Source organism: Camellia sinensis, chromosome 15 (assembly GCF_055761805.1).
Source record: "Camellia sinensis isolate YWXY chromosome 15, ASM5576180v1, whole genome shotgun sequence".
Taxonomy (NCBI): domain Eukaryota; kingdom Viridiplantae; phylum Streptophyta; class Magnoliopsida; order Ericales; family Theaceae; genus Camellia; species Camellia sinensis.
Window position 1 is genome coordinate 143,646,211 of NC_138975.1, and position 9,672 is coordinate 143,655,882.

Consider the following 9,672-nt stretch of genomic DNA (forward strand, 5'->3'; position numbering starts at 1 on the left):
CAACTCATTAGAATTGAAGAAACTGTCAATCATATTAGAAACAGTTGTCACTTACAGCCAAAATCTGAAGTCAAAACTGAGGTTATTCCAGCAACAATTAAACCTCCTTTAGAAGTAACTAAATTCAAGTTATCTTCTACTAAGAAAGATACATAATTTATGGATACTCTTGTTGATAAGATTAAACGTCTTAAAATAGGAGAATCCTCTTCAATTAATATGTTATCCAGACAACAAAATCCAAATGAAGAAAAATTAACACTTTCTCAAATTACATAAATTGAAAATAATTTCCAGAACAACCTAACCTCCATAAATAAAGTTCATTATGGAGAAACTTCCAGGAATTCCAATAAGGTTGCTCCTACACGACATTATTATCCTAGAAGCACCCCTATGGATATTCTTTATGAAGAAGATTTTTTATAGACACAGAAATCATACCATGGAAAAACCATTTATGAATGGAATATAGATGGTCTTTCTAAATACCAGATATTTGAATTGTTACATCAAATGATAATGTATTCAACAATTTGCAAACAGAATGAGAATGATGATCATGAAATCGCACGATTCTTGGTCAATGGTTTTACCGGCATCCTCAAAGGATGGTGGGATAACATCATTACAAAAACCCAACAAACAGAAATTTTAACAGCTTTTAAAAGAATTACAGATCCTCTAACAGGTACTGTCCAATCTGAACAGGACGCTGTTTATACTCTTATCAATACGATTCTACACCATTTTGTAGGAGCTTCTCTTGATGGTTTAGAAGATAGGAGTAGAGAACTTTTACAGAATTTAAGATGTCATTCTTTATCCCATTTTAGATGGTATAAAGATGTGTTTATGATGCAAGTTGTCAGAAGATTTGATGCTAACAGTGAACATTGGAAAGCCAAATTCATTGATGGCCTTCCCACTCTCTTTGCCGAGAGAATCAGGAAAAAATTAAGGGATAAGCATAGCAAAATGTCTATTCCTTATTCAGAATATACTTATGGTCAACTCATAAGAATTGTTACAGAAGAAGGTCTTGCTCTTTGCAATGATCTGAAATTACAGAATCAAATGAAAAAACAAAGTCATAATGAATTAGGTGAATTTTGTGAGTAATTTGCCTATGAAACCAAAGTCTAGTATCCATCCAAACCTAAACATAAAAAACATAAATTTGGAAAATCATCAAAATATTATTCCAAAAAATCCAGAAAAAATAAGTATCATAAACAGACTGTTCAACAACCCCAGACTTCTAGATCTAAGGGCAAACAGAGAAAATCTTATCCACAGAAGGATAAATCTACAGTCAAATATTACAAGTGTGGCCAAACAGGTCATTGTGCTAATCGTTGCAAAGCTAAAATTCAACAAAAATTAAATGAATTAGCTTTAGATGATGAAATACATCAACAAATTCTTCAGATGCTTTCTGAAGACTCTAATTCAGACTCTACATCAGATGATGGAATTGCCGTATTATATTCCTCATCTTCTGATATTGACTCTGAATCCCCTCCAAAAATTTGTTCCTGTAAGCCTCAAATAAATCAAATTACAGAAGAAACCAACTATTGGAAGGCAATAGTTGAAATGAATGGACTTGATATTAGTAGTCCTAGTATCAATGTTCTTACTAATGATGAATAACAAATGTTAAACATTGCTGATCAAATAATAGATCCAGAAATGAAATTAAAATTTCTTGAATTATGCTATCAACAGCATAAAAAAGAAGAAGTTTTACCTCCAAAACATTACAGTATGAAAGAAGTGTATAAAAGAATCCAAAATACTTCTTAAGCAAAACCCATAACAATCCAGGATCTTAAGATGGAAGTAAATGTTTTAAAAGTTGAAATAAAACATTTACAAACAGCAAATATCGCCATCAATACAGACATCAAGAAACTCAAAGAACAAGTTAATTCTAAAAATAAAGAAAATTTGGAAGCAACTGAATCCAGTAAAACTCAAGAAGAATCTTTAGCGTACTTGAACCTTATTAACAAGGTTACATTCCAAAAATGATATATCAGAATCACTTTTATTATAAAACTCGGTTTCATAATAAAAGACGCCATTACTCTTGTAGACAGTGGTGCTGATATGAACTGTATTCATGAAGGATTAATTCCTACCAAATACTTCCAGAAAACAACTCAATCACTTACCAGTGCAAGTGGTAATTCTTTGTACATTAGGTACAAACTTCCTGAAGTGCTCATTTGCAATCAAGGATTGTGTTTACCAACATCCTTTGTGTTGATAAAAAATATGTCTCAGGCCATAATCTTAGGGACACCATTCCTGTGTTTATTAATGCCAATCACTAAAATTAACTCCATTGGCATTCATACAACTCTAAATGATCACCCGATTATTTTTGAGTTTATTACAGAACCTTACACCAAAGAACTAGATCAAATTAAAGATCTAGTTGATTTCAAGGAAAAACAAATTAATTTCTTACAGAAAGAAATTAGTTTTCTAACTACAGAACAAAGATTACAGCAATCTTCTTTCCAGCAAAAGATTAAATCACTTGAACAAGAATTTCAAAATGAAATCTGTAGTGATATTTCGAATGCTTTTTGGGACAGGAAGAAACACATAGTTTCTCTTCCTTATGAACTAGGATATGATGAGCGTAAAATTCCAACCAGAGCTCGTCCCAGTCAAATGAAAAAAGAGTATTTAGAACTTTGTAAAACAGAGATTAGTACTCTTCTCCAGAAAAAGCTTATTAGATCCAGTAAATCTCCTTGGAGTTGTACAGCATTTTATGTTAACAAAAATGCAGAAATTGAAAGAAGTGTGCCAAGATTGGTAATCAATTACAAACCTCTAAATGATGCCTTACAATGGGTTAGGTATCTAGTTCCAAATAAAAAAGATCTTTTAGATCGCCTACAGGATGCTATCATATTTTCAAAATTTGATATGAAATTAGGATATTGGTAGGTACAAGTTGTTGATAAGGACAGGTATAAAACTGCTTTTACAGTACCCTTTGGGCATTTTGAATGGAATGTTATGCCATTTGGATTGAAAAATGCTCCATCAGAATTCCAGCATATTATGAATGATATTTTCAATCCTTATACAGAAATTGCAATTTGCTATATTGATGATGTTCTGATTTTTTCATCATCTATTGACCAGCATATGAAACATCTTAATATATTTAAGCATGTTATTATCAGAAATGGATTGGTAGTTTCTACATCAAAAATGAAACTTTTCCAAACTACAGTCAGATTTTTGGGCCATAATATTCATGATGGTACCATTATTCCAATTAACAGAAGCATAGAGTTTGCATCTAAATTTCCAGATGAAATTAAAGATAAAACTCAATTACAGAGATTTTTGGGTAGTTTAAATTATATTCATGATTACTATCCTAATTTAGCTATAGATGCAGCTATTTTATATTCCAGACTCAGAAAAAATCCTCCACCTTGGGGTCCAGAACATACAGAAGCAGTTCAGAAGATCAAAGCTAGAGTGAAAACTCTATCTTGCCTCTTTTTACCAAATCCAGAATGGAAAAAAATTGTTGAAACTGATGCCTTTAACCTTGGTTGTGGTGGCATACTCAAACAATTTAATCCCAACAGTAAAAAAGAACTTTTACGGTTTACTTCTGGAATATGGCATCAAGCTGCTAAAAATTATCCGACTGTTAAACAAGAATGTTTAGACATCATTAAATGTGTCTTAAAATTCCAGGATGATTTATTAAATCAACATTTTTTAGTAAGGGTTGATTGTTCTGCAGCTAAACAAATCTTTAAAAAAGATGTCCAAAATCTAGCTCAAAAATAAATTTTTGAGTCATGGCAAGGCCAACTTTCAGTATTTGATTTTGATATTGAATATATCAAAGGTGAGAATAATTCTCTTCCCGATTTTCTAACCCGTGAATATCTGCAGGGTCTACACAATGTCCAGTAGAGGCCGAGGCCCAGGCAGAAAGGACCGCAGAAGGGGTAATCCCCATATTAAGGTGCTTGACACAGGGTTCAGCTGCGGCCTGTGCTGCAGTATGCTGGCCAAGGCTGTAGCCTGTGCTGTGGCCTATGCTGTTAGCTAAGGTTGCAGCCTGTGTTGCAGCATGCTGGCCAAGGCTGCAGCTTGTGCTACAGCATATTGGCCAAGGCTGTGGCATGTTGTGGCCTGTGCTGCCAGCAAAGGCTGTGGCCTGTGCTGCAGCATACTGGCTAAGAATGTGGCATCCTAGCTAAGGCTTCACCCTATTCTGCTGCCTGCTGGCCAAGGCTGCAGCCTGTGCTACTGGCCAAAGCGGCGACATGTTGGCCAAGGCTGCGGCCTGTGCTGCAGCTTGTTGGCCAAGGTTGTGGCATGCTGGCTGTGGGAGCCGGATATTATGGGGGAAATAAAGCCGAATAACAGTATGAGGACAGTCAAGGATGAAATTTGTACTTGGCTTCATCCTGGATGATCCCAAAGCTAAATATATTAATCGGCCGTGGAACCAGTCGAACTGAGGCCGAATACATAAGCGTGCAATGGATTAAGGGTTGGCCCGATCTTGAGGCCCAAAAGAAAAGTATAAATAAAGGAGCATCAGCCAAAAAAAGGCATGTGAGAACAAGTAAGATTAACTTAAGATAGAAGCAATCAAGAGAGTATATACTGACTTATCCATCGGAGTGCTGATTTCGGCACCCTTGACCGGAGTGTTCATTCCTTTTCAGGTGACTTGCTAAGGATCAAAAGCGTCCTACAGGATCTAGAGAGTATTTCCAAACCACTTCTCCACAATTGGCGCCGTCTGTGGGAATACTCCAGCACATCCTTGCTGGGCGTGACGGAAGATCCTCCGGTAGTCACTGACGACCGTACGCCACGAAATGATACCACTCCAAGCAACATGCTTGTAACAGAGAACATTTCCGCACGAAGAGCCTTGAACTTCGACTCGCCCTCGACATCAGCACATGAGACAATGCAAGTGATTATGGATCAGGCGAAGCAAAATGAACAGAGGTTGGAAAACATGATGGCTGAAAACGAAGGTCTTCGACAAGATTTGGCCTTGGAGGTGGCAAAATCCCAACAGGCCGCGCTCCAAGACCTGGGACGACCTTTGAGAAAAGATGATCGACGACCTCGAATTCGGAGACATGATAGTGGCAGTGATTCTGACTCATTATCCCCAGAATCTAAAAAGAAGGGACGAGTCGAAGTCTCTAGTTTTTTCGAAGGAAGTCCGCGTGCACGGAATAAGAGAAGAAGAAATGATTCAGACGAAGAGGATTAACATGACCTTTTTGTGTGACGCATCGCAAGGGCAGTGCTACCCCAAAAGTTCAAAGCTCCATCGTTCACTCTATACGATGGAAAATCAGACCGGTTGCTTGATGCTGGGGCAATTCGTGAAGTGACCTATCCTACATGGTTGTTGAATACCGTGGTTGTAAAGAAGAAAAATGGAACTTGGCGTGTTTGTGTGGATTTCATGGACTTAAACAAAGCTTGTCCCAAGGATTGCTTTCCCCTCCCCAGAATAGATCAACTCATAGATGCAACGGCACGTCATCAACGTATGAGCTTCCTGGATGCCTATAGAGGCTACCATCAAATTGCTATGCATCTGGAGGACCAAGACAAAACTGCATTCCTCACCCCAAGAGGGACCTACTGTTATAAGGTCATGCCTTCTGGGCTGAAAAATGCGGGGGCAACCTACCAAAGACTAGTCACTGCCATCTTCAAGGAGCAACTCGGCTGTACTATGGAAGTGTACATTGGCGATACGGTGGTCAAGTCCAAAGAAGAGCAAACTCATCTAACCGATCTGGAAGAGACATTAGGCATTCTTCACAAATAGAAAATGAAGCTGAACGCTTCCAAATGTGCATTTGGCACCAGATTCGACAAATTCCTTGGCTACATTGTTAACCACCGCGGAATCGAAGCCAACCCGAGGCAAATCACAGCAATTCTGGAACTCGGCTCTCCTCGGTCGGTCAAAGAGGCGCAAAAGCTGATGGGGATGGCCGCCACACTCAACAGGTTCATCAGTTGTTCCACAGATCGTTGCCGACAATTCTTTCACACCCTTCGGTAGGGTAAAGCCTTTGAATAGACCCCCGAGTGCGAAGCTTCTTTGGACGGTTTAAAGACTTACCTCTGATTAGTTCCACTCTTGACAACACCTTCAGCAGGTGATCCGCTCATTTTATATCTGGCAGTTTCCGACCGGGTCGTCAACGCCGTACTGTTAAAGGAAGAACTGGGTGAGCAGCGGCCAGTTTATTATGTGAGCAAAGTAATGGTTGATGCCGAAACACGTTACCTTCCATTGGAGAAACTCGTCCTTACTCTCGTTATACAGCAAGAAAGCTGATGCATTACTTTCAGGGATATGCCATTAGGGTACTAACGGATTACCCCTTCTGGTCAGTACTCCGTAGTGCAGCAGCATCAGGGCGCTTTTCAAAATGGGCTCTCAAACTCGGCCAGTACGATATTCAATTTCTGCCTAGAACTTCAATCATGGGGCAAGTGCTCGCCGACTTTCTGGCCGAATTCACCGGATGCCTCGCTAACTTTAAGTTTGATCAAATTCAACCTAAGCCGAACTGGAGAATTTATGTTAGGGACGTTTGGCAGATGTATTGTGATGGATCATCCAACCAACGTGGCAGTAGGGCGGGCGTAGAGATCATGGCTCCAGATGGGGCAATAATCGAGCAGGCTGTCAAACTGGGCTTCGATGCATCGAACAATGAGGCCGAATACCAAGCATTGTTAACTGGCTTACAGAATGCACATCTGCGATTCAAAGCTAGTCATCAACCAATTGAAGGGGGAATACACAGCCAAAAATGACCGTATGGCAGCTTACATGAAAATGGCAAATTCTTTGCTGGCAAAATTCGACCATCATGAACAAAATCAAATAACCCGGGATCAGAACACGCATGCAGATGCCCTGGCTTGCCTAGCCTCTGCCATCAACTCAGAAATTAAATGGACAATTGAAGTAGGATTCATCCCTGAGCCGAGTATTGCCCCCTCAGAGTCAATTCAAATCAATATCATAGAATCAGGTCCAAGTTGGATGGACCCTATCACTGCATTCCTATCTTTTAAGCAGCTTCCGACGGATAAGAAAGAAGTGTACAAACTGCGAAACAAAGCCCTGCGATATTACTTAGACCCGCAAGGAAAGCTCTACAAAAAATCCCTTTCTGGTCCATACCTAGAATGCGTCAATTCGGATAAAGTCGAGGAACTCCTAACTGAAATACATGAAGGTAGTTGTGGTGCCCATGCTGGCGGGCGCTCTTTGGCTCATCGAGCTGTGACATAGGGGCATTATTGGTCGACAATGAGAGCTGATACCGAGTGTTACGTCAAGAAATATGAACAGTGCTAGAAGTTTTCCCCTTTAACCTATTTACCTGCTGAAGAGTTAAGCTCTATCACCAGTCCTTGGTCGTTCGCCCAATGGGGACTAGACATCATTGAACCATTGCCTCATGCCTCGGGCAACAAGCGATTTTTGATTGTCACGACAGATTACTTCACAAAATGGGTTAAAGCGGAGGCACTAATGCATATTTGAGATACCGATGTTAAGCGTTTTGTATGGAGAAATATCATAACACGATTCGGCATTCCAAGAACACTTATTTCAGACAACGGTACCCAGTTTGATTGCGCGTCTACCGAGAATTGTGCAACACATATGGTATTCGGCCTTATTTCTCTACCTCGGCTTATCCATAGAGCAATGGTCAAGCTGAAGCCTCCAACAAAGCCATTTTGGATGGTGTCAAGAAACGGTTGGAGAAAGCTAAAGGAAGGTGGGTTGAAGAGCTCCTTAGTGTGTTGTGGGCTCATTGCACTACACTAAGGCGGTTCACTGGAGAAACGCCGTTCGCCCTTTGTTTTGGAACTCAGGCAATTATCCCCCTGGAGATTGGCTTACCCACTCTGAAAACAAAGGTCTTCGACTTGGGCTGAAATGACATGATGTTAGCTTTGGATCTAACTCTGATTGAAGAACGCCGAGACCAAGCCCTCACGTCTATGGCGCGGTATCAACAGCAGCTTGCTAAATCATATAATCAACGTGTGCAGCTGCGACGTTAAATACCCGGAGAATTGATCCTGAAGAAAGTTCTTCCCGCTACTAGGAGCCCTGCCAACGAAAAACTAGGTCCTAACTGGGATCGCCGGCAAAAGGGCATATCAGCTCAAAGACATGTCTGGGAGAAGTCTACCACGTCCTCAGAATTCCACGCATTTGTGTAAATTTTGTCATAAACCCAACTTGTGGGGCATGATACTTATTTTGAATGTTCACCGTGTACAAATTTCACTTTTTCAATGCAAGGTTTCTTATTTCGTCACTATCAGAAATTTAGTTCATTAAATTAAAAGCCTCCGAATTCGGAGCCCCATCCGTACAAGACACGTTTGGGCTGAATAAGCCTTCGGATTCGAAGCGCCCTTCATGGATAACACGATTGACCAAGATAAAAGCCTCCGAATTCGAAGCCCCATCCGTGAATGACACGTTTGGGCCGAATAAGCCTCCGGATTCGGAGCGCCCTTCGTGGATATCACGATTGGCAAAGATAAAAGCCTCCGAATTCGGAGCCCCATCCGTGAATGACATGTTTGGGCCGAATAAACCTCCGGATTCAGAGCGCCCTTCGTGGATATCACGATTGGCCAAGATAAAAGCCTCCGAATTCGGAGCCCCATCCGTGCAAGACACGTTTAGGCCGAATAAGCCTTCAAATTCGGAGATAACACGATTGGCCAAGATAAAAGCCTCCGTATTCGGAGCCCCATTCGTGAATGACATATTTGGGCCGAATAAGCTTCCGGATTCAGAGCTCCCTTCGTGGATATCACGATTGGCCAAGATAAAAGCCTCCGAATTCGGAGCCCCATCCATAAATGACACGTTTGGGCCTAATAAGCCTCCAGATTCGGGGCGCCCTTCATGGATATCACGATTGGCTATGATAAAAGCTTTCGAATTCAGAGCCCCATCCGTGAATGACATGTTTGGGCCAATTAAGCCTTTGAATTCGGAGCGCCCTTCGTGGATATCACGATTGGCCAAAATAAAAGCCTCCGAATTCGGAGCCCCATCCGTGAATGACACGTTTGGGCTGAATATGCCTCCAGATTCGGAGCGCCTTTCGTGGATATCACAATTGGCAAAGATAAAAGCTTCTGAATTCGGAGCCCCATCCGTGCAAGACACGTTTAGGCCGAATAAGCCTCCGAATCCGGAACGCCCTTCGTGGAAAGCACGGTTGGCACGAAAGGGCATCCGAATTCAGAGCCCTCTTCATGAATATTGTGATTGACGCATAAACGTAGTTGACATAAAATGGAAGATGATCATAGCTGAATCTATAAACGTAGACTGAAATAACATGCAAATGTTTAAAATAATATGTTTCATTAAATTAATCGAGAATACATAGTTTGCTTACAATTTATGTTAAAGCGGTACAATACATTTAGTTTTGTTTGGCGTCACCCTCGTCATTGCTCTTTTTGACTTCAAAAGCCGCGAAGGGATGACCCTAATATAACGGTGACGCCGAGTCAATGCCTGCTGCCCGAAGAGCCTCCGCGGCATGGAGAGCCTTGACCCAGCCA